We start from the raw sequence: 27,359 nt of genomic DNA, 5'->3' as shown, positions 1-27,359 counted from the left end.
ATACACTCACAAACATCCGCATACTATGTAGGTACATACACATACACACACACATGCACACACACATTTATATGCAGGGGCTCACACATACGCGTATATCCATATCCACACGAACACATTTACCCACTCATACATGTGCATACATGTGTATATATATATACACATACATACGGATGTGTATACACTCATCCACCCATATATATATATATATATATATATATATATATATATATATATATATATATATATGGGCACATGCACTCACAATCACACATACACATACATATTTATACATCCCACCTTATGTATATATTGGTTGAAGTCTCCTTTCCAATCCAAGCACATATGCATACATGGATTCGGTCACCCAAACATAAGTGCACGTATACATACAAACAAGATGTAGCATAGATTGCAGATGATATATACATATCCACACACGCATACACAATCATATGTGCACACCCACGCACACACACACATATACACAGGCACACACGCGCGCACATACACATACATACGTATAATTTCTAGTAGTTTGTTTAGTTAAGAGAAATGGTACTGTACTGGGTATGGGCGCGCGCACCGTCGAAAGTGTGTGTGAGCCTTATTGTGCTTTTTTTGTTGTTTCGTGTGTGAGGGTGCACACCTACCCAAGCATGCATGCGTGTAAGTGTATTTTGTATTTTGTCTATTTATGTGTATAATAATGGAGAGATGTTTAAGGCGGGGTTAAACTTGGCTATGAAATTTTTTTCTTGTGTTAGCAAGTAGAAGTAGTTGTCAGTTTGGAAGATGGACATTATCTCGAATCTGCCTCCACTGCATGTGTGTATATGTTGTGATACATGTAGGTGTCTATTTTCCGCGATTTTGATGGTCGATCGGTGTAGGGCTACTCTATTACTAAGGTTTTTTGTAGCGCCTATGTAGGATTTATCGCATGCTGGAAATTTTATTACATAGATCACGTTTTTTGAGGTGCAATCTAGGTTTTTTTAAATCTTGAATGTTTGTATGGGGTTCGTAAATGTTTATGTGTTTCTCTCTAATATTATGTTGCAGACTCCACATCGTTGTTTGTTGCATTTTGTGACTCCTTTTGTTGCGTCTGGATGTAGTTTGGATGAGGTAAGAATGCGTTTTAGGTTTTTGGGTTGGCGTTTGCTTTTTATTATTTTTGTTGTTTTAAGGAAGTTGTTTAGTTTGCTGTTTTGGTTAAGTAGGACGAGGTTTTTCGTTATCTCTGTGAAAAGCTCTGGGTTGTTTGTGTTGTGCGTGGAGACGTATGTTAGGATTTGTTCTTTGGTTCGTTCTTTAGGGGTTCTCAAATCTTCTACTGGTATATTTGTCGCAAGTGGGATCCCTTAGTCTATAAGTTGTGATGGGTATTTTCTTTTTCTTAAATTTATTCGTAGTTCCTTGAGTCGTATTTTCCGAAGGTTATTGTCCGTGATTAGGGTGCAGATTCTACGTGGTAGGGTGTAGGGAATTGATTTTATTCAGCTTTTAGGGTGGTGACTTTTAAAGTGTAGTTATTGTTGGGTGTCTGTAGGTTTGCGGTAAATGTCTGTGATAATGTTATTGTCTTTAATCTTTATCAGTATGTCTAGGAAAGGTAATTCTGTAGAGCTTTGTTCTATGGTGAATTTTATTTTTGGGTGTAGGTTCTGGAGTATGGTGTGTAAGTCTGTGATGTCCCCCCATGTGGGTTTCCATAGGATGAAGCAGTCATCTAAGTATCTTTTCCATGATTTTACAAACAGTATTTTTGTGCTGTGGCCAAATTTTTGTTCTATTTATTTTATATTAGGTTTTTTTCTAGGTAGGCTAATGTAAGGGTCGCGTAAGTCGGTGCCATTTTTGTTCCCATTGCTGTACCTAGTGTTTGGATGTAGTTGGTATTGTTGAATTCGAAGGAATTATTATTTAGAACTATGTCTATACTATCGATAATTAATTGCTTTGTGAATCTGGGAGGTAGTGTTTGTGCGTGTCTGTTGATCCAAAATATTATTGCTTCTTTTCCTAATTCATGGGGTATATTACTATATAAACTGCTAACGTCAAATGTAACTAATAGTGCCCCGTTTTCTATTGTATGTGGTAATGTAGTAAGAAAATGGGTGTCGTCCCTTATGTAGCTCTTTACTTGATCTGTGAAAGGTTGTAATAAGATGTCTATTAAGTTGCTAAGTTTGCTTGTCGGACAGGCTGGTCCTGCTACAATGGGTCTAAATGTAAGGTCACTAGGGTTTGGAGCGCTAATATATTCTGAGTTTTGTGTATCGATTGCAAGTTTTATTGTGCCAGATTTGTGTATTTTAAGCAGTCCGTAGAAGTTGTTGGTCTTTCTAATGAAATTTGTGAGGAAGTCATTTTCTTTCTTTTTTAATATTTTGTTGTGTGTTGTACAAAGTTTAGTGATTTTTGAGATAGTGGTGTTATCTAGGTTGGTACTAATGGGTTTATAGTAGTGTTTGTCATCCAGTAATTCTGTAATTTTGTTTTCATAATACGTTTTGTCAATGATTACTACGGCACTGCCTTTATCTGCTTCTTTTATTATTATGTCATTATTATTACGGATCTTTTCGAGTGCTTGTTTTTGCTTATGTGTGAGGTTGCTTGTAGTTTTGTGTTTTTTTGGAGGTTAAGGTTCCAGAGATTTTCGAAGTAGCTGTTTAGTTCTTTTGTGTTGTTCTGTTTATTAGGGAAATATGTTGATTTGTTTTTTACTAAAGAATCATCTTTGTCCCCTTTGTTATCTAGTGTTTCTATTAGTCTAAATTTCCGTTCGAATTCTTTAAGGTCCTTTTTTAGTTCTGCTATATTGCTTTTAGGGGTGGTGCAGAATTTGAGGCCCAGCTTCAATATTTGAAAATAACTTTGACCGGACACTGTGAACACTTACAGTTGGAGACATAATGTCTGAACACACGCATCAATCTTAAAAACATATTTAATATCAGCGGAGGTAACTCTACAAACTCTCATTTTAAAGAAAAACTTTTTACGAAAATATCTGAAGAGAGCACACCCTAAGCTCGAAGCGCGTTATAAAAATATTTTAAAATAAAAATATGATGAAAACCTTTAAAAAAAACACACAATTGTTGATGGCTACACTCTTTTAAATATATATATATATATATATATATATATATATATATATATATATATATATATATATACATATTATATTTACATATATATATATCCATATATTATATATGATGAAAAATATGATAAAAATATGGGAAAATATGATGGAAAAATGTAATCTACTTCATTCAAAACTTTAACCCTGATCTAATAATTATTTTTTTAAAACACACATTTTCACCTGGTCATAATAAGATCACTTTAATAAAATCAGGTAGTTTCGCGAAAATGAATACGAAAAGCTTTCTATGTTACTAAAAGCAACTTGTTAGTTCATAAAAAAAAAACATCTTACTACATTATAAATCGGAAAAGGGAAAACATTATCCGAGTTTGAGAGAGGAAGAGTCTTTGAGCTTAATATGGGATCTCTCTTCGATATATGCATTGCAAACGAAGTGAATCGTAGCAAAAAGTTCATCACCCATTTTTAAGAAATAACCCCGTCACTGGATCGCCGTATCAGAAGTAGTAACAAAAATCCGGTATGAGCTCAATTCGATTTAAAAGCCAAACAGCAGCAGAATTTAGTGCTAAAACAATCAGAAGGCATCTGAAAATGAAGTTTTTCAATCATTTAAAGCGACCGCAGAAACCACGTCTTCTTGAACAGAACAAAATTAACTGACTTAAACATGCCGCCAAATACCAGACTAGGGATGAAGAGAAGTGGAAACTGTCATGGTTGTCTTTTACAAAAAATAATTATTAGATCAGGGTTAAGGTTTCGAATGAAGATTTCATTTTTTCCCTCATATTTTCCCTTTTGCAATGGTTTCCATTATATATATATATATATATATATATATATATATATATATATATATATATATATATATATATATATATATATATATATATATATATATATATATATATATATATATATATATATGCTTATTTCTGTATATACACCTTCCATTACTCTTCGAATTTTATTCTCATGTTGGTAGATTTATATTCTGCATTTTACTTAACTAAAATAAATTTTATGAGAAATAACTTTAACATTTCGTTTGACTGGTTTGTAGTTTTATTAAAAGATTCGCGAGATTGTAAGATTCTTTTTAATTACTTATTCATTAAACTATTTGACTATAAATCGAGTTCATTTATACCGTGAAATAATATCTGCATCACATACGTTCGAGACCGGAAAATAATCTATTCGGATAATTAGAAGTTCATCGCAGAATATATTGCGTCCGAAATTGTGTTCAGTGGAGCGACATTTCAATTAAAAACACAATTGTGACACGTAAGTAAGTCTTTATAGCATCTTGCTGTAAGTTTTCTTTTTTTTGTCCGATCTCCTGTAGTATGGTTTGAGGACATATCATTCTTTTTAATAGAATTTACTGTCGGAAGAGATTGCATGTCTTAATCGATTCGCCTGGATTTCCTTTAAGCTATGTATTTGTTTACGCGTAGCTAGAAAGGTGTGTTATCTTCCGTATAGCGTTTTCTTGCAGACGTTTTAGAAAAAAAAAACCCTTTTTTTTTAACAACGCGGCTCATACAATTTCAACAACTATATTTATACATTATCCATCGCACCACGGTCGTTACTTGCTATCGACAGGATATCAGTCTTAGGCATTTGTTAATAAACACTTTTGTTGTAATAATGGGTATGATGTTCATTAGTATCATTCGTATATTAACTTCATCCGCTCGCAATTAATACATAGCGGAACTATTTATTCAGCTTATTCATACGTATATTGTAAGAACTTAGAGCATAATTTTTAGATAACAGTTAGGATCTTTTTGGGAACGTGTTTAAGTATATGGCCCATTCTCTTTACACTGAAGGCGAACAAATAGTGATAGTTAACTGTATTAACGACACATATTAGTAGAACCTTTCTTTTAATGTTTTGCACAGTGTTTAACGAAGTCATATCATTTTCATTTCATACTAATCTCTCTCCATAGTGATTTTTTCAAGCAAGAAGAGAGAAAGTAAGCTGACGCCTTAGACTAATATGCATTAGTGAATGGGTCTATGCTGTGAAATATACAACCAGTTTGTATTCACCGTATCTATTCGGAAATGTCGTGTTAGTGTTCTATCTAGATTCACTTGAAAACTTTCTGTATTCTTCCTAAAAATATAAACGCATATGGAGTCACCACAATCAGAATGATAATAGTTTTATCTTATTTTAATAATTGGTGTGACTATTTTAAATACTTGATTCCTCTGCGAGGTGAACATGTACACACATTTGAGATCAGCATGCTGAACATGCTTTAATGGCCCAAGTTGCATCATCTACCAATTTTAGAATGGACATCTTTTCGTATTGTGTGTACAAAGTTTTCAGCAAGTGAAATAGAAACAATATATTCGATTATAATTCATTTTCTTCCCGTATTTTACTCGCATTGAGTTCACGTTGCCTCTGTATGTATCCTAGTCTAACAAATTCTTTCATTGCTGTCTCTCTTAAATTACTAAATAGCCAGCTAAATTTTACTCGATTGAGCTGAAAAATTTCTACTTAATATTTTACTCATATTTCCACATTCGGATTTTGCAACTCAATATATAGCGCAGATATCAACTCTCAAATAAATGAATATTCTAATAAGTAGAACTAGGAAAACAGCATATTCTTTTCATTGTTTTGACTCTTAAGTGTGAACTAGTTTATATCTTATGTGTCTATATAAATAATATGGTTTCGTGTTAATTTGTTGTGTTTCACTTTGTCGGATATGTGCTTGAGCGTCAAAACAATAAAAATAGTATGTTGTCCTAGTTTTTAAAACGTTGTATGTTCGTAAAAGCTGCTATGAAAATGTTTCTCTTTAACAAAGAATATATCTTTCTTATCTTAAAATTAATCTTCGTTGATTTTATAATTGCTACAGATTTAAAAAATTCCATGCAGACTAAATATACTCGCTCCCATATAAGCTAACTAAAACAATGAAATATGCCGTTCCAATTGTATCCCCCAAAGTGAATTATATATTCTGTTTATTTAACCCACCTTGATGCATTAAAGGATATCGGCTAATTCGGTTGTTAATCCTTATTTTAATAATATTTCACAAATTTATATCGCCACATTATGTATCAATAAAGACGACTGGAAGGATATGTCATTGAAGCCTATCGGTGTATTCGTTGGCACAACACTTCCTTTAAATGTAATTGTGAATTTAATATACTAAAACTTGTGTGTTTTTTTAGTTATAAACACAATTTTATGTCTGCTAAAATAAATATTGTATTTCTTGTTTATTTATCTTGGCTATAGGGGTCAGTTTATTATTTGTGTAAAATAATATCTAGTAATTTAATAGCACGCAAAATATCATAATTATATGCCGTTTGACAAAAAGATATAAGCCATTAAATTTTCAGAGAAAAAACTCCATTACACTTCCGCCAAAAATTATAATGTTTTGAATAGCTGTGAACGTAACATTTAATCATAAATTTGTCAACGCAGTATGTTTAATAGTTTACTAAACATCATCTAGTCTTTCCAAAAAAGCAGCCATTATAATTAACAAAAGATTACATGACTTATTTAATAGTTTTGCTCCTATAAAAAATATTATGATGTTTAGGCGGTATATAATGGCAGTAGTACATATTTGTGTTTCACCTTCACGCAGTGTTTAAACGATTTTTTAAAAACTTTGTTATATTTTGGATACCAATTCCCAATATGTAATATTGTAGTGTGATTATAAACGAAAGAAACCCCGCATATTATATATCGTAGTTAGGAAGAGATGGGTGTTTTAATACGTCATTATCTTATGATATGTGTACGTGTGGTCGTCTATTCTTGAGTATCTTAAAAATCGATATATATTAAAAATATTTGAAAATAATAACATCAAATACGATCATACTTTTTTTCAATTTTTTTCCATAAGTGCCCGTTCAACTGTTTGGATCATTGAAATGAAATGAAAACTTTCAACTTCTTTCAGAGGTAGACAACTCTTACTTTGATAATATCTACAGGTTTTTCTTTATTCCGGAATCATCTGATTTTCTCGTAGTTACAATCATCGTTTTAAATGATATCTCTGCGGTTGTTGCAATACTTGCTTCCTCGGTAGTTTTGGAAAACGCATATCCTCTTCTTTACTCATAAAAAAAACTAGACTGAACTAATACTTTAACTGACCAGGTATCCTCCTAAGTTACACGGCAGCGTATAGTTACCCCTGCGTCAGATTATTAAAAAATAAAGATATTTCTTAATTGTTGTCATTACATAGCATATTTTTTTATTCATTGATGTACACATTGACTTCTAATTTATTCCAATAAAAACATGATTATTAATAACCAAGATATGACATGATAAGTTGTGTGTTTGTCGATAAATAGAAATACTCATAGGCGACTGAATTTAAACATAAAGAGCACACCGTATTACAAAATAAACACATAAAACAACTACAGAATATTATGTCAAATAACAATCGCAACTAAAATATTCATACTGTATGTAATGATAAGCTATAGATAACTTATATAGATTGTATAGCTTATATAGCTTATATATATATATAATACATATGCATTTATATACAAACATATATTAATGCAGAAACAATATTATAACATATACTACTTTATGTATATACATATATGTATATATATATATATATATATATATATATATATATATATATATATATATATATATATATATATATATATATATATATATATATATATATATATATATATACATATATACTAATTGGCGCTTTTAGTGTCATCTTGTCTGGGCCATTTTGGTCTATTTTAAATTTAATTCAATCAACATTCAATTTGTATCTTTTTCTCTTTATATTCTTTACTCATTTTTCTTCATTACGCCATGCCTCGGCAGCCGGGTTTAGCATATATCTTATTTTCTTTTGATAATATTTTTGGAATCTTTTCTTCTTTTCTTTGTACATATTTGTAAATTATTCCACGGATTTCTGCCTTTTTGATTAGTTTGGACCATGTTCCAATTACGTGATTCCCTTGGGTTTTACTTGTGCGAATAGAAATTTTACTAACTTTCTTGGATTTGCATTTTTGGATGTTACCGAGATTGGATACTTTACTTTTCACCAGACTATCCATTTATGTGAAATCACTTTTATCTTAACCCTATTCCCTCTGCTTCAATTTTGTTTTCAAGTTAGATATTTGACTTACTTTAGTTTAATCAAATACCCTTGGCAAGCAAAATTCTATCCCGCATTTTGCTAAGGCCTATCCTCTGATGAGAAGTGTCATATTTCTTAGAAACTCCGGATTAAGTATTATCCACTTATTTAGCGTTTCATGTTCAACATTTTCAAATTAATTATGTGTTGACTCCTCTACAAAGCGTTTTTAACATTGCTTTATTAACTAATTGCTCTTATATATATATATATATATATATCCATATATATATATATATATATATATATATATATATATATATATATATCCATATTTATATATATCCATATATATATATATATATATATTAAGTAATGTGATTGAAAATTTAAAATTTAAAAATCAAATTATAATTAAATTAAAAATCCGTTTCATAAGAAGGAACAACAACAAAATCAATTATCTGTACTATCTTTTCGGAAAACAATGCTTTTTATTGTGGTAGACATCAAGTTCCGTACAATAATTACATATAGTTTTTTAATAAGTAAGGTCTCCTCGTCAGAAAATTTTGAAGGGTTTTTTATTAAATTTAAATGACACGATAAATACACCTAGCAGTAAAATAAGACAGATGTATCTTTTAATTTTTCGCCTTTTGAAATCAGGAACTATGGTTAAAATACTCATTTAGATGTTTGCTATAGCTTTTTACCTTATTGAATTAGCTCTAGGATATTTACCTATCGAGCTTATTATATATCATAATTACAACGAGCACTTTCTCTGTCCTGTATTTTAATTAAACTAGTAATTTCACTGTTACATTGAAATACACTCAGCTCTTTAGAATATTGTTCTAATCTCCTTTAAATTATATATATATATATATATATAGAGAGAGAGAGAGAGATAGAGAGAGAGAAAGAGAGCGGGAGAGATGTATATATGTATATATATATATGTATTATATATATATATATATATATATATATATATGCATATATAAGGTTATTGTTTACCAGGTAGTAAGTAAGCAATGCATGTAAAGGAGCTTAATACGATCGTGCTCAATAGCAAATAGGGCAGGGTATATTTTTAATGTTTTTTTTTTACATTAGTCTTAAAAAGTTGCTTCACACTCGTGGTCATATTTCGGCTTAAATGTTTGCAATAAAAAATAGCAGCTATCCTTAGTGTCAGAGAGTTAATATCAGAAATTACGACAAAAAGAAGCTGTGAAGAAAGGGTTTCATATAATTAACACCCAATAAGAATTCGGATGTGACACTGTGTTGAGACAGAGAAAAGACTGGAAACAGATGGCAGGTTAAAGAGAAAGGTAAAGGAAATATCAGACTAAAAAGAATAGTATTCGCCTACGTATATGATGGCTGCCTTTAATCTAAAACACTCTAGTGTGTAGATGTCCAATAATTAGGCGAAAGCCAATTTGGTATAACTATGCTAAAAGGGGTTCAGATTAAATTAGGAATATTCAGTTACAAATATGATTTTTTTGTTGCCATGACTTGGTGAGGCCAGGAAATGTACAATGCACGCTTCCCTTTAGTATATACCTCCTCTACTACTATTATCCCTATATGCATAAGTAAAGAGGTTAAAAGGTAATTGAGGCAAGGAAAATACACCATGTACAATAAACTTAGACAATGAGAGAAGAAAGGGAAAGGCAGAACATGAAAATGTGTAAACATAAATAATTTCTAAGGAATGTATATATATATATATGTATATATATATATATATGTATATATATATATATATATATATATATATATATATATATATATATATATATATATATATATATATATATATATATATATCCTAAATACTTAAACCTAATTCGTTTTACTTATTTAGTACGGGAAAATTTTATAGTAATAATATTTAAAATATTAAGAACTAAACATACTGATTACTGCAACAGTTATATTAATAATAATGCTTATTTACAATAATAATAATAATAATAATAATAATAATAATAATAATAATAATAATAATGAATCATAATTGTGCTAATAGCGGGAGGACAGAGTTTAAGTAAAATTGAAAAATCAAAACATGAAAGAAAAATACTTTTCTGAAAATAGAAGCTGAGATGTAAATGAGAAAAGTAAACAAATCAAGATATACAATGATTCTTAATGTTTCATCTGAAGGTGTCCACGCATATATATATATATATATATATATATATATATATATATATATATATATATATATATATATATATATATATATATAGGGTGTCCGTAAACTTACTATAAATCTTATTGTTTTATTGTATTATATTTGTATTATTAGTTAATATTTTCTGAGATTTTTATACACATTAAGGTGTTATTTTTTTATTTCTTTTCTCACAAATAAATATTGTAATACAATATCTTACTGTACTGTTAATATATTACAGGCTGTCTATATAGTAACTTGTAAGATTGTATGGTAACTTTACGGACACACTGTAAATATATATATATATATATATATATATATATATATATATCAACATATGTATGTTTTTGTGCAATCGATTATATGTGCCTATATAAAATCATTGTCAGAGGATTTACTGATATTCATTCTGATTATTATGTGTAGTAATAATATATCATCATTTTAAGGGAAGCATTTTATAATATTAAGTAAGCAAAATAATTTTTTATAAAGACTAAACTCAAAGACTGACAATTATTTCAATATTATTGAGAACATCAAACTTCCAATTTCAAAAAAATTAAATACAAAATAGAGAGAATATTGGCAAGAAACAACTAACTCCTCGGCACAACTTCATTATGTGTTAAGAGAGAAAATTAAAAGTATATTTTGTTTAGTAATTTTACAAAAAGTAATTCACAATACAAGCCAATAACTATTGCCTTTTTTAACCAGGTTACCTATTAAAACCAGCCCATATATCTATTTACCAAATTACACATGACTCAAAACTTACTGTTTTTACCCGTACTATATTTGCACTCGCATCGCATGCCATGCTATCATCTAAAATATAGTTTGGGTACAACTCGTAGTTCAATTCTTAACACCTACTCACACTCTAATATTATACTAGACCCAAGCTCACATGAATAAAAAATAAATAAATAAAAATAAAAGGAAAAAATAAAATATATATATATATACAAACGAGAAAGCCTCAAACCACATTATCTCCTCCTAACAAGCCTCTTTACAATCATAGTTGCTTACACTGCATGCGCTCTACTCTACCTCTTTATCCAGTAACAATGAAATAACAATGTTCCTAATCCACTTTGAGGAGTGTAACTATTTTAGCAGATATAACCTCTACAAACTAACCCAATAACATTAACTAACAACGCGGGGTCGCAGAAATACCTGGATTAGAACCCAGGCGCGGAGCAAATCCTCTCAGTGGTGACGGACCCAGTAGATCTTTCCAGATCATCCGTCTAGGAGAAGGAACACTCTGAAACCAAACCAAAGAGGAGGGAGGCCTCTTCAGTCTTGGATGACAACCTTCCTAGAGCTGGTGACTCAATCAAATTACCGGTTTGCAAACCTAAAATGCTTAAGGAGTAGATAGGTCCTGCCTATCGCCCGGCTTCAATACTCCTTCTTTGCCTATTAGTCAGGGGCAGAGATACTATCACAGTGATTCGACAGAAACACCCAGTGGTAGATCTTGTTTCTTGTCTAGGGCAATGAACGCCGTTTCCCCACTCCCGACACAACCCACCCCTAAAGTTGGGCACTTGAGAATGCTTGAGTACCACATATGCCTGAGCAATTAGATTGGGGTGACCTTCCTCCGATGGGTTGAGGGTACCGGATTGACAGTTACTGGCTGCTGTTTCCGACTGGTAGTACAGGAGCCCTAACTCTTTGGTAGCGCTTAGAGCGGCTGCTCCATCAACAGTTGAATAATATCGGGATGTTTGCAGTACCATGGCGCGCATGGAAAGGGACCCTGCACTCATCCCCGGTGGGGTTTCCTGAGGCCACGGTCCTAGTTGATGGAGGGTCAGCTGATGGTCTACTTGTGATGCATGTGTGATATTCTGCATAACCTCCTGTTCGGCTTCCCCTAACCCAACTGAAACTCGCTAAAAAAAACATGATGACAGTACAATCTAAAAATAAGCTTAAACCAGGCTTAGGGTCAAACAAATCCAACTTGCCTTAAGGCTTGCATTCACAAATATCCGTGGGCTTAGAACTAATTTAGCTGACGTTGAAGCATTTCTCCTAACAAATACCCCGGATATCTTAGCACTAAGTGAGACTAACCTACACTCCTCCATCCCCTCTAACTACTTTAACATGCCTGGATATCTCCCACTCTGCCGTAAGGACTCTGACAGACATATGCACGTACTTGGAGTTTACATTCATAATACCCTTCCCTTGACTAGAGAAACAAACCTAGAAACGGATGATCAAGCCTTTATGTGCTTTAGACTTATCATGCAACACAACATTAGCTACTTTTACTTTCTCTACCGCTCTCCCTCGACCCAAGACTGCTCCATAATAAACAAAGTATCTGACAGCATAGACACAGCACTCTCCTTCGACACTAGCGCCCAAGTACATGTATTTGGCGACTTTAATGTCCATCACAACACCTGGCTTGGATTCTCTACTTACACAGATGCAGCAGGCAGCGCAACTCATAGCTTCTCTGTATCTCACTCCCTAGCGCAAATTGTTACTTTTCCAACCCGCTTCCCTGATCAGGAAGAACAACACGCATCACTATTAGATCTGTTTTTGACCACAGTTCCTGATGATTGTGTAACGAAAGCCGACAGCCCACTTGGGAACGCTGATCATGCGGTGATAATGGTTGAAATCGCCCTAAACTCTAGACCCAAAACTGAAGAGCCAGTGCTCAAAACAACGAGATACTATAAAAAGGCTGACTGGGAAGCTATCAGAGATCTTATTAGAGACGCCCCATGGGGAAATATTTTTTCTCTTCCTGCTGAACAGTGTGCAACCGAGACCACTGAATGGTTCAAAACTGCAATCGAAGCGCATGTTCCCATGCGGAAATTCTATAGCAAGCCCCACTCTCCCCAATGGTTTACTTCGACTTGCGCAACTGCCATTGCTCAAAGGCAGCATGAATTCCGCAGGTTTAATCGACATAAGTCCAGTTCAAACAGACAGAAGTAGATAGAAGCTAGAAGTAACGTTAAGAAAGAAATAGCGACAGCTAAGAGGGAATTTACGGAAACCACGAAAAAACGCATCGAAGCACAAAAACTAGGAACTCGTGACTTCTGGAAAATCTACAACAGTGTAGTAAATAATGGGCAATCAACAATTCCCCCACTAACCAACAATCACGAGGTTCTTTGCTCAACAACCGAGAAGGCTAACATGCTTGCCAGTCGGTTTGCCTCAAACTCCACACTGGACCCTCTAAACCACCCCTACCTCGATTTCCTATGCGGACAGACGCCACGCTAGACGACCTGAAAATCACCCCTGCTCAGGTGCATGCTATCATAAAACACCTTGCCACTTCCAAAGCATGTGGACCCGACCTCATCCCAGCTGTGCTATTAACAAAGTGCTCGACCGAAGTAGCTCCAGTTCTCTCCAAACTCTACAACAAATGCCTTAATGAATCTTGCTTTCCGAGCTGTTGGAAAACTGCTTCTGTAGTACCAGTATTCAAGAATTCTGGCGAAAGAACTGACCCATTAAATTATCGCCCTATTAGCCTCCTCCCACTTTTTGCCAAAATATTTGAGACCTTAATTAACCATGCTCTACTCCAGCACCGTACAGATGCTAAACTTCTGACCGACCGTCAATATGGATTTAGACAAGCCCGTTCCACGGCAGACATCCTCACTGTAATCTCTGAACGCATATACCATTCACTGGAAAAAGCGGGAGAGGGAAGAGCGGTAGCTCTAGATATATCTAAGTCTTTTGACAGGGTATGGCATGAGGGTCTCCTCAGGAAGATGAGATATTACGGTATCACTGGTAGAATACTTAACATAATTAAATCCTTCTTATATAAGAGAAAATCCAGGTTGTCCTCGACGGTCGTACATCTAAACAATATGATATAAATGCGGGAGTGCCCAAGGATCTATCCTGAGACCTCTGCTGTTCCTGATATTCATAAATGACCTCCCCGACAAGATTACCTCTGAGATGGGGATATATGCTGATGACACCACACTCTATAGCAGGCACGACAGGAAAACAAACGAACATATATCTAAAGTAATGGCAGAAACACTAGATGATGACCTCCAATCAGTAGTGGAATGGGGACAAAAATGGATGGTCACGTTCAATGCCACCAAGACAAAACTGGTTTCATTCAATAATTACAAGAAACCTTCTCTACCACCTATAGCAATGGCCAACGACTCTTTATCTGAGAGTACGTCTCTCAAGCTCCTTGGCCTAACGTTCACTGGAAACATGGGTTGGAACAGTTACATCGAGGGCATTGCCAGGGCCGCTCCAAGGTAGATGGGCTCTCTCTACCGTGCTAGAAAACTTTTAACACCCGAAAGTATCCTGTACCTCTATAAGGCCACTATTCGCCCATGTATGGAGTATTGCTGTCATATTTGGGCCGGTGCATCGGCTACTAGTCTCTCGCTCCTTGACAGGGTTCAAAAGTGAGTCGCAAATCTGATAGGCCCTAAACTGGCATCAAAACACCAGCCTCTGTCCCATCGTCGAAACGTTGCATCCCTCTGCCTGTTCTACAAGTATTATAATGGTGAATGCTCTGAAGAACTGCAAGCACTTGTGCCCCCACGACGTGAACACCCTCGACAGACCCGACAAGCTGCAAAATCCAACCCCCACACTGTGGAGATCCCTAGATGTAAAAGATCCTTCTTCTCCAGTAGTTTCTTCCCCAGAACTGCTAGACTATGGAATTCCATTCCGGGTCACTGCTTCCCCAACTGTACTGACATACATAAGTTCAAGTGCAACGTGAACCAACATCTCGCTGCCCTAATCCCTACATAGTACCCCAGTAGATGTTTCCCCTGATAGTAGCCCCCTACACCAAAGTGGCAATGTGCCTTGTTTGGGGTGAAAATGTAATTAAAAAAAAATAGTATAAAGAATAACTTTAAAAAAAAATGCAAACAATAGTCAAGGTAGCAATATAAAATATCACAGCATACAGAAATATGATAGTAAATGATAGCAATGCCCTAAATCTTAATCGAATGAAACAATAAATATAATAATTGAGCGTTTTGATTCCAGGAATTGTTTACATGATTATTGTTCACCTCCCGCTTATAATCACTTGCATGCGTATATTATTTGCCAAAATTTGCACCGTGATATATATATATATATATATATATATATATATATATATATATATATATATATATATATATATATATATATATATATATATATTATGGCCTTCCTACACTTAAATAGCAGACATTGCAATCCAAAATAGGCAAGCAGGTACAAAACGAAAAGAACGAGAAAACAGGACACTATATCAAAATAGTGATAGCAAATTACTTTTGCCGACATCCTAGAGCAACATCTTACGACAACGACTTATGTAGAATAGGTTTAATAAGAAACTTAGGATTCTAAATTTAATAAAATCAAAATTTAATATCTGGAAAAAATGTAAAAAGTATTTATACACAAAATTTACTTCTTAATAGGATCACATTATTAATAAAAAAGGGTATAAATATACAACTAAAATTCAAATAATTGATATTAGAAGTCTTGCTACAAATAAACTTGTAGAAATAAAAATGAAGCTGTCCAATCCAAACAGACTAATGAAAGCTAAGTAGATTTGAATGCAAAATTTTACTACTTAATTCAAATAGCAATCTACGAATGAAAGAATATCTGACATAACTAGCTGTGTTAAGCCAAAAAATACTAATTACACGCCAAGCAAAATACAATACATACAAATGCATAAGAACCCACAGTGATATCAATTCAATGCAATAACCTGACGGATTCTCAGGGGAAAACACGAGTAAATACGGTGCATTTTAATTGTCACGTATATATTAACATATATATGTTCGACCACAAGTTATACTACATACAGTGCTTGTTTAAATCAACCCAATCTTACAGTTGCGTTATTTTCTTAAAACTTTTACAGGCTTTCAGCTTGTCATTAAAATTGTATATCATAGGCATTTTTGTCGCTTTCGTTTCCAGACTTCTCATCAGATTTTTTTATTTCCGTTACTTTTCGTTGTGTGTGTTTAATCATATCTGAGTTTAAAGGGAAATCAAACGATGATAGTGTTTGTTTTTACGTTCATGTGTGTGATTAGAAGTCATAGTAAAACGGTTGATTTAAATGTAAAGCACATTTAACATTGGTTAGCTGAACTTTAAGTTTATTATATACTGGAAATAACTCACATGGTGCCATGTTCACACCGCTTATTTAAACTTTCCCAGTAAAATAACACAATGTATTAGAAATAGGTTTAATTCAAATGAAAAGAACACGCACACACACACACGCTATATATATATATATATATATATATATATATATATATATATATATATATATATATATTTATATATATACTGAATAATCGGGTTAATACACCGGTTCTCGTCAGATCACCGATGTTAAGCAACGTCCAGCCTGGTTAGTATTAGATGAGTGACTATTTGAGGATTCTCGGCTCTGTATGTGCTCTTCACTTATATTTATTTCTAGTCGTCCTGAAGATACTTTTCACTTGCAACTAGTATTAACAACAATGTCGACTCAGGAGAGGTGGGTTTGAAAATTGCGCACCTCCTACCACTAGATTTTCACGCGCAGGCATCCCCTTATGGTGAGTATCTATAGTCTGTCAAATACTGAAGGAGCGTATATATATATATATATATATATATATATATATATATATATATTTACTTATTTATTTATTTATTTATATGCACTACATCGAAGAAGACTGAAGGATCACTCGATGATTATGTACATGTAAAAACGATTTCTTAATTTTTTCATAATATTATTTTGTATTCCTGTAGGTCACCAATTGAAAACGAATATAGAAAAGTTATAAGCTTTTATACATTTCGTATTCGTTTTTATACATTTCCATTCATATATATATATATATATATATATATATATATATATATATATATGTGTGTGTGTGTGTGCGTGTGTGTGTATACATATATATTTGTTGTTTTGATATCATACTAGTTTTTTTTTCCTTTTTTTTCCTAGCTGCATTATAATAACATTAAGCTTATTGTACAATTATAAAAAAAATATATTTACTTGTAAACGAGAAGGACGCGACTTAACTTACAAGTATATAATATAGAACTTATCTAAATAATTTCTAAATATCTGAACTTATCTTTATCAAATTTGCCTTTCTTCCAAGACCAATTTGGGAGATATTTAGAACTACGTCGAAAAATGTGAGTCGTCCAATTCTTTTGATTATTGATCGAGTCTGAATCTGACACTTTATTTGCAGTATTCAATAAACAGGTGTAATCTTCTTTTGGAAAATATAACTGCCAATTTCTTTGTCTATTGAACGATGTTCTCCTTTCACGGTTGTCAATGCTAGTGTGTAACATGAATTAGGAAATCTCTACCGGGTTCCGAAAACAAAAGCAACGCTTCAAGGTGGCCTTTCAGTAAAAAATAACACCGTCGTCACAAACTTGGGTCAGAGAGTTCCCTGTCTAGAACGGATGACAAGTAGAAATCACTTCCTGGCTCCGCTCCCTGTAAGAAAAATGGGCAGATGTGAGCAACAAACACGGTGTAAAATGAAGGTTTTGTGCCAAATCTGACTTTATGAAATATAATGACATTAAATTCAAGCCAATCGAATAAAAATATACACACACAAACACACACACACACACACACACATATATATATATATATCTATATATATATAAATATATATATATATATATACAACGAACCTTTTATTTCTATATTTCTCCATACACACACATTCACACAACCATATACCCGCACACACACACCACACACATATACATGTGTGCGTGTATGTTTGTTTTTGTATGCGGGTGTGTTTGTGTGTGAGTGTGTGATTGTGAGTGTGTGCCTGAGTGTCTGTTTTTGTTAGAGAGAGAGAGATGGCAGTGTTTCACCCTATAAACTGTATGCTTTTAATTTCTAGTAAGATTAAATAACGGAACGAAAAACAAAGTTATACATGTATATAAGATGTTGGAGCTGCGTCATAAGATATGTTTACTGCTGAAATTTCTGAAACCCACTAAACGTTAAACTATTTAAGACATCCCTACCCTTTACATATAATAAGATATTACATCAAAAACTTAAGGTCAGAACAATAGAACTCTAATTGGTATGCTATCGTATATATTCATCCTTCAGCGCCTCGACAAGGGCTTTCAATATTAAACACAAATAAACATAGTCACAACATAAAGTTTTTTATGATTAAACTTCATAAATGATTAACTTATAAGCTTACTATTAAACTGATTAAATTCATTATTATACTACATTTAATTACATTTAGTGATGGAATTTCGCTTCACTGTAAGCAAATAGGGATTGCAGGAAGTATAAATAATGTTATAGTAGTTAGACCTATGCTTGACATGTTCACTTATCTTTTGGAGAGGAGGGCATCTAATTTAATATGCGTTCTGGAGTCATAGGAAAATGCTTTTCTACGGCTATCTTTTTAGTTATTAGTGGGGGAAGTAGTTGAGTATATATTTATTTATCTAATATAATACTCAAAAACATTGCCTACACTTCTTAATGATTTCTTTAATTAGTAAGACTACTACTGAAAATTCTACTTCAAGATTCAAGCATTCTTTGTTATCTACTACAGCTTCTACTGATGCATCAAATACTGACAACAATGCACATATATTATTTGGAATGGATTATTGAGATAAATATTATTTATCAATTTTTATTTATTGCGGACTATTATTTTCATCTTTTCGTCGTTGTTGCACGATGTTTCGGCAAACTATTCGTCTGGCATTCGTCAGGTTGTAACCGCGACGGGATAGGAACTATAAATCTCCTGGCGGTAATGTCAGTGGACACAGTCGGGAGATTTAGAGTTCCTATGCCGTTGTACAACAAGGAAAATATGAAAATAACAGTCCGCAATGAATAAAAATTAATAATGATCATGTATCATTATTCATCAGACTACTGTTTTCACCTTGACTGTGATTTTCACAACGTTTCAGTCGATATAACCTCCGACCTACTTCAGGTATATCTTGTCGAACTGGGAATATTTCTGTCGAACTTGGAAATTTGGATGGAATTTCCAGTGGATCTCTTTCTTTACTTCACGGGGGTAGCGTGCTCTTGTTCCGTAAGCAATGACTAGATGGAGGTACTAAGTAATTCGAAAATGTATATTTCGGTCGCCCAAACTGAGGATTGAACCTTCAACCTTCAGGAGAATATCACTTATACAATTGATGTTTCCCAGTAGTTTAAGCACTGCGCCACGTGTATAATCCAGAAACGTCGTAGCAATGTGCATGTCTACTATATTCCTCTATATTCATAAAATAACGTAAAATAACAATGAGCATTATTTTCACAGTTTAAACACCCATTTTAAATTGTATTGCGTTGTTTTGCGTTTCTATTCAAAGTAATTATTATTTCTTTCGATTGCTTTTATTTTGAAATTGTTTGACTTTTACACGTGCTTCTAATGCTTACTCAGACAAATAAATTAGAATAATGTTAAATGCACACATGTTTAATTTTATCATTTTTATCACATGAGTTTTTTTCTAAGATCCACCACCGTTGCAATACAGCGAGAAAACATAAATTATACAATGAATTATGTATGTAATAAACATTACATTGTATGGTGATAAAATAAAATACAGAATAAGACAATGATTTCATTTTGCATTTATTTGATTTAACCGAACATATAAAAACGCAATTTCAAACCTTAAATTATGTATTACTTGTTGCGGATATTCTAGATACTATGTTTTTGGAGATTCCGAAACAGAATAAAATACTTTATTTCATTAAATATGTTTTAGAACTGACAGAATACCAAAAATGATAGGTTTACCAGATTGGAGACTTACGTTATGAAAATAGAAGTAGGGCCGAGAACGCTATCTCTTTTAAAAAATAATAGTGTAATTGATAGTCGTGCTATACAATGTTCGTAGACATCTAAATTTTAATGCATGCATGAAGTTATTCCTAATTTTATATACTAATTGATAACTGATATTTAAGAAAGTTAAGTTATACATGTACAGTGAATATCATTTTTGTCAGGTAGCGTAAGATATATACTAACAACCGCATGAATTACAAACGAAAAACTGTCAAGGATATTGCAGTATTCAAATCAACAGTGCAAAAATGGAGTTTAATTTCCGTTTCCAATTTCTGCAAAGAAATTAATATAGAGTATGACGTCATGAAGACACTCTGATCAATTACGTGTTTTTTCCGTTAGCAATTGTCTCGCAAAATTGGTCGTTCTTTTCGTTCATAGTGAATCAGCTTACAACCGCTTACGTATCATCTCAATCGATTACGTTAGGATTACAGGAAGATATCGAAGAGCGAAAAAATAAAAATCCGGATATAATTTAGAAACATAGGCGCAGTGTTTAGAAGGAAAGATATATATATATATATATATATATATATATATATATATATATATATATACATTCTTTAAATTGTAAAAAAAAACTAGGAGGTCGTTGAAGTTCAGCGTAGAATAAATGACTCGATAGTTCGTGCTTCTTTTAAATAATTTCCGTAAGTTCTTTATCAGAAAAAGGTAAAAGGAAATCAAAGTAAATTGCTAAATACAAACAAAGCAATTGGTGTTTGGCAAAGGCTGAGTAGAACGTATCAATACGTTAACGCTAGTAAATCATACATATATATATATATATATATATATATATATATATATATATATATATATATATATATATATATATATATATATATATATGGACAAATAAAGATGAATAGTGTTACATTTTGATTAGTTTATACTAACGGCGGCTGTTGAAATTCCACAGGGGACTCATCCATATGTAATAAATTGATGCTGGATTTCTGTAAATTTGCATACGCCTTCATGATACGGTACCTTTTTTTTAACCTGCAAATGTATTTATCTACGCTTGCATGAACGCTCGGCAAAGCCCAGTAAAATACGCTTAAATATGATATTTTAATTCTTGCAGATTAAGTATATATAACTATAGAGTAAATATTCCATTGATGTTTATCTATTTAGAAGTGTAGTTTTCAAAAAGGAATTATATTTAGCCATATGACTAGGGTGTATTATATTTCATCAACACCGAAATATAAACTAATGAGACAAGTGAAGCAAGCATGCCCCTCTATAAATGCAGCATTAACGTTGCATAAAAATGACTAAGTTCAGCATTTGTCCCCCCATGTCGTGCCAAACGTCCTCAGGGGTCGTCAAATCCTTGTGAATATTAACAAACAGTGCAGGTTTAGTCCTTAATATATGTAAATCTTGGATATGCACTATGCAAACAACAGAATGACGAAGTCGATCATTATCCCTCCCCTAAAGCTCGAAAAGTCCTGAACGTCTTCACATATTTTAATTGTAGTTTAGCACCATGCAAAATGCTTACTTACCATACAGAGAAATGTTTGAAAAATATGGTAAAATAGTCCCAAAAACGGTGTGTTCTTATTAACCCTAAAAGTGACCATGGTTACCACAACGAAGAAAGAGTTCTTCGTTTGGGAGCAATTGGGTGTCCAATATCAATTTTCACGGACTTAGGAAGGCAAGGGTTTTTTTCACAACTGGAACACTGTCTTTTGGTTGTTTATCTTAACTAAAAAATAACTGAAATAAACTTCGCTGAGTTGTTTACATATGCTGCATCTTAAAAAAGATAGTAAAAGCTCACAAGTAAATGGAATAATAGATATGAATAAAATAACTAACATTATTAATGTTGGCTCATCGCAGTTAAAGTGTAGAATATTTGACAGTCGGGAAATTGTATATAATAACAAAAAATAAATATCTTATATCAAACGCTGTAACATTCAAGTATTTATATACATGTTGGCACGGTGTTTAAATGTTTATTATTTAATTTCTTTTAGCGGTTTTTACAAGAAATAATTGATTACTTGTCGCTTAACCATTGGGAACTTAATCCTAACAAATGCTAACATGCTATACCTTTAATTTTTCTCTTATTCTTTGTATATATATATATATATATATATATATATATATATATATATATATATATATATATATATAGATAGATAGATAGATATAGATAGATATAGATATGTGTTCGTTTAGTGTATTTATTTTTGCCTGTCTCGCGAACTTTTTCTCGTCTTCAGTTGAAATTATCCCTCCTCAAGCTGCAACGCCCTGTAAAATTTATTTCTACTCCAGCTAAAAAAAATGCTTTGAAAATGCTCTGCAAAAATTATAACAGGTGATGGAATTTCTAAGCAAAACTATTTCTGAATTAATCAGAAACGGGGGTTTAATCTTTTTACGTTACAAGATTGACGTTTATTTAAACAAAATAAATAAATAAATGAAATTAACATATTATACACGTATTTGCGTTGAGAAAAGGGAAGGAATAATTCTTCTATCAATATAGGTACAAGTACACACACTTACCCTTCTCACCTAAAATATTGTCACTCGTGCTGGAACACAATGTGTCTAAAACAGGCGGTGTGTTATTTCTGTTTACAAATGCTAACATGTTGACTCTTTTATTCTTCACTCGTATATATTCGCCATACTCCTCAGACGAAAAAAACGCTGTTCACTTTCTCTGTACTCCAGCTGGCATGTTTACTTCAATACTCTGAACAAATGAAACCGAGTGATAGAGGTGCTTAGGCAAAAGAAGTTTCTGAATTTATCACACACGGGGATTTTTTTTTCTATGTTAGAAGATTGAACTCTAATTAAACAAAACATAAAATAAAAATAAATAAGATTAACATAGTATACAGAGACGCAGCTGGTAGCGCTGCACATAGCTTCTCTATATCTCACTACCTATCACAGATAATTACATTTCCAATCCCTTTCCCAGACCAGCAAAAAAACACACATCACTTCTAGCTCTGCTTCTGACCACAGTTCCCAAGGATTGTATAACGACTGCCCACACCCCACTGGGGAAAGCTGACCATACAGTGATAAAGGTCGAAATCGCCCTAAACTTTAGATCCGAAACTAAGGAGCCATTGCTGACACACCGAGACATTATAAAATAGTTTATTGGGAATTCATCAACGACCTAATCAGAGATGTCCCATTCGGAAATATATTTTTCTTCCTGCTAAACAGTGCACAGATGAGACCACTGAATGGTTCACAATGGCAATTGAACCACATGTTCCCACGCGGAAATGTTATAGCAAGTCACACTCTCCCCTATATTTTTCTACTTGTGCAACTGCCATTGTGCAAAGGCAGCATGCGTACCGCAGATTTAATCGAAATAAGTCTAGTTCAAACGGACAGAAGTAACTGTAATAAACTAATAGCGACCACTAAGAGAAACTATACTGACACCACAAGAAAACGCATTGAAATACAAAATTAGGAACCCGTTGTTTCTTGAAAATCTACAACGTGTAGTAAATAATGGACAATCAACTATTTCCCCATTCTCCAACAACCGTAAGGTTTACATGCTTGCAAGTCGGTTTGACTCTATTTCCAGACTGGACTCTGCTAACCACCTTCACCCTGACTTTCCTTTGCGGCCACATGCAGCCATAGACGATCTGATAATCACCCCTTCTGAGATAAAATCTATTACAAAAAAACATTGATCCTCCAAAAAATGTGGAGCAGATCTTATCCCTCCTGTGCTATTAAAAAATTGCTCCGCCGAAGTAGCTCCAGTTCTCTCCAAACTTAACAACAAATGTCTTAATGAATCTTGCTTTCCAGACTGCTGGAAACTTCCTTGTCTGGTACTAGTTTTCAAGAATTCTGGCGATAGAACTGACCAATTGAATTATAGCCCCATTAGTCCCCTCCCACTTTTCGCCAAAATATTTGAGTCCATTATTAACCAAGCGTTAGTCTATCACATTACAGATGATAAGATTCTGAACGACCAAAAATATGGACTTAGGCAAGTCCGTTTCACAACAGATATCCTAACTGTAATCTTTGAACGTATGCAATATACATTTTACAAAGCAGGGAGGTCAGAGAAGTAGCCCTATTTATATCTATGGCTTTTAACAGGGTTTGGCACGATAGTCTTCTCAGGAAAATCAGATATTACGGCATCACGGGACTAGTACTTAAAATATTTAGATCTTTCTTAAATAAGAGAAGGATCTAGGTTGTCCTCGACGGTCGCACATCCATACAATATGATATAAATGCGGGAGTGTTTCAGGGGTCTATCCTTGGACGTTTATTATTCCTAATATTCATAAATGACCTCTCTGACAAAATTATCTGTGAGATGGTTATACATGCTAATGACAACATTCTCTATAACCGGTAAAACAGGAAAACAAATGAATACATATCCAAGGAAATGACAGAAACACCAGAGGATGGCTTACAATCTTTAGTCAAATAAGGACAAAATTGATGGTCACAATCAATACTGCCAAGACTAATTTTGTTTCCTTCAATAAACTTTTACCTTCTCTACCACCAATAACAATGGCCAAAAATTCGTTATCTGAAAGTACTTCTATAAAACACATCGATCTAAAGTTCACAGGAAACATGAGTTAGAACAATTACATTGAGAACATTGCCAGAATCGCTGCATAGAAGGTAGATTCTCTCTACCGTGCTAGGAAGCTACTGAGGTCCGAAAGTATCGTACATCTATAAGGCCACCATTCGCCCATGTATGGAGTATTGTTGCGATATTTGGGTTGATTCATCTGCTACTGACCATTCGCTCCTTGACAAGGTCCAAAAGAGAGTCGCAAACCTCATATGTTTGGAACTGATATCTAAGTGTAAACCTCTGTTCCACCGACGAAATGCTGCATCCATCTGCCTTTTCTACAAGTATTTTGATGGTGAATGCGCTGACGAAGTGCAGGCACTTGTGCCCCCGCGACGTAAATATCCCCAACAAATCCGGCAAGCAGATAACTCCGACCTCTGCACAGTAGAGATCGCTACATGTAAGATAGCTTTCTACCTCAGTGGTTTCTTTCGCAAAACCGCTAGATTTTGGAATTCCGTTCCGAGTACCTGCTCTCCCAACTCAACTTACATGCAGAAGTTCAAATGTAACATGAACCGGCATCTTGCTGCCCAACTCTCTACATAGTTTATGTCCCTGATAGTAGATCCTACACCAAAGTTACTTGTTTGGGGGGGGGGAATATGTAATTAAAAAAAAAAAAACTTCATTTCAAAAAATGTGTAAAAATATAGATGGCGACCACTAACACTGAATTTTAAAATGCAACTAGAACTTGGTGTTAGTGGTAGAACAAATAATTTGTTTACAGCTTTTGAGGAATTACGTTACTCTACCCGTTAATCGATAAATAGTCATTTGTTTAATTTGTATTCATGTTTTCGACCAACGTATTATTAAATATGAAAACAACTGTTTCAGCATGTTAAAAGTATAAAGGTTGGTAAATAATAGAATTCCAATGCGTTTGGTGTGAGTTTTTTTTTGGGGGGGGGAGGCTGTTTTTTCTTGATTTTTAAAATTTTCGACTGTTAACTTTTCTACACTTTCACCAAATTGTAGCGACCGTTCCATAACGCCCGAACAAATCTTCGACAGGAACATTTTTGTAGCAATCATTGTTTTCAACGCACTTGAGTATCAGAATGCGTAAACACACAGCATTGCAATTTGACCACTTGCACCCACGGAACAAATGTTGTTATGTTAGCGATAGAGCAAACAGGCTGGAACGTTCAAAAACATCGTTATATAAGGATTGGCCAAGAAAATGAAATCAGTTTATTCAAGTCTTTTTCTCTTTTCTTCCCCTAGACTACATGTCAATGAAACCCTTCCACTGAGAGGTGTTAACATCCCCCGTTTTAAATTTGCGTACCACGCACATGAATCTAAATTCTTATCATGGAAAATTACCACATCGAACGATTAATTGATTCTTCTTTTAACAAGAGTGATTTTGAACTATTCTTTTCTTATAGGATGAAAATACTCACAAACGCGCATTTCGCTTACATGCTTTAACGACTGTTTTCCCTAAAAATTAATCGCATTAATCACAAGTCATATGTGCCACCCAGCTTGTATAAACATCAGTAATTTGAGATATTATGCTATTCTCATGAAATCCTCATTCAACTAGTCCTGCATAATGAACACTCATTACAAGAAAACACGTAAAATTGACTTGATTTACTATTCTTAACACGTAAATAAATGCTGCTATTTCGCATTAATACAGTGGTTTTGAGTTCTTTATCAATTGTCGTTATTTCCCGGAGATATTTTTATATTTGTATTTTATATGTGAGGATCTGAGCTGGTGACACCTTTTTATTCATCGCGACCTCGTTATATTTACCTTTCACAGTTCCGCCGCTACTCTTCTACTTTCGACTTAAAGAGATTCCTAGCCTTTAAACCTAGATCCTAAAAATTAGTATCTCCGGATTATGAATTGGTCAGCATTAATATTAAGAGTTAAGCAATATTGTTTTTTTTAAGTAATATTCAAACATTTTTACCTCACCTGCCCATCTATAACTAAGTATAAGATACGAAGTACGTTTCAATAATGTGTAATTTTAAAAATAGGCTATTTAAAGAAATGCCAAAGAAAGAAACACCTCTAAGTTTGACGCATATATATATATATATATATATATATATATATATATATATATATATATATATATGTGCATGCATATATACATATATAAATACATGCATACACACATGTATATATATACATGCA

The sequence above is a fragment of the Euprymna scolopes genome, chromosome 27 (genome assembly GCF_053919585.1).
Source record: "Euprymna scolopes isolate OS-2025 chromosome 27, ASM5391958v1, whole genome shotgun sequence".
In the NCBI taxonomy this organism is placed as follows: Eukaryota; Metazoa; Mollusca; class Cephalopoda; order Sepiida; family Sepiolidae; genus Euprymna; species Euprymna scolopes.
The sequence above is the reverse complement of the archived record's forward strand: the minus strand, read 5'-3'. Positions refer to the sequence as shown.